Source organism: Chrysochloris asiatica, unplaced genomic scaffold (assembly GCF_000296735.1).
Source record: "Chrysochloris asiatica unplaced genomic scaffold, ChrAsi1.0 scaffold00365, whole genome shotgun sequence".
NCBI classification, from domain to species: domain Eukaryota; kingdom Metazoa; phylum Chordata; class Mammalia; order Afrosoricida; family Chrysochloridae; genus Chrysochloris; species Chrysochloris asiatica.
Window position 1 is genome coordinate 556,966 of NW_006408883.1, and position 935 is coordinate 557,900.

A 935-nucleotide genomic window follows, 5' to 3' on the forward strand; every position below is an offset into this window, starting at 1 on the left:
GGAATTTTATGAGCTAACTGTTGCTATTTATATTAGTGAAAATATCACCTAGTATGTTGTTGCACATAAGTAGATAGATTTATTTGGTATTCAATTGGAGGAATAAGTAGGAATAAGGAAGTTCACTTTATAGTTACTAGAAAATGGAAAGTTGTAGATTTTTTTTAAAAAAATCATCTGAATTTGATAGGGAGAAAGTTTATTTTGAAAGAAAGAAAAACTATTATAATAGTGAGAATGCTCCCAGAGGAGTAAATATATGTTTCACAAGAGTTAAGCAAAAAGTTTTGTTTTGCTTTGTTTTTAAAAGAAAAATAGTTTACCCTGAGGACAGCCTATTTTAAAAAGGAACAGAGACTGATTGGGTGCTAGCTCAGGTAGAGGGTGTGTCAAAATGTAGGGATCTAGGGATGGAGTGCTGGTGGTGCTGTGGGTTAATGCCCTGGACTACAACTTCAATTTGAACCACAAGGTAAGCAGTTCAAGCTCATTTAGGAACCTAAGGGAATTGTTTTTTCATCTAACCACCTAGTGGGAGTTGTGAAGGAACTCAAAAGATCTAATGCTTAACCTAAGGAAAAACTCCTGCCAAACACACAGGCTGGACTCCATTTTTTTCTTTTCTTCTCCTGCTTACCAGAGTTTTGTTGTTTGAGTCAATTCCAACTCAAAGCCTTGCAATAAACATTAGTGTGTATTTGTTTGCCTCACTGTTTTTAAGTCTCTTGGGAATACAACTAAAATGGAATTGTTGGGTCATATGTTTAACTTTATGAGGATGTGCCAAAATGTTTTTCACAATGACTGGGTCATTTTGCATTCTCAGCAGCAATGGATGGGAGTTTTGATTTCTCCACATCCTCTCCAACATTGATTTGATTTTGATTTTTTTTTTAAATCTTAATCATCTAGTGGAAATTGTGAAGGAACTCAAA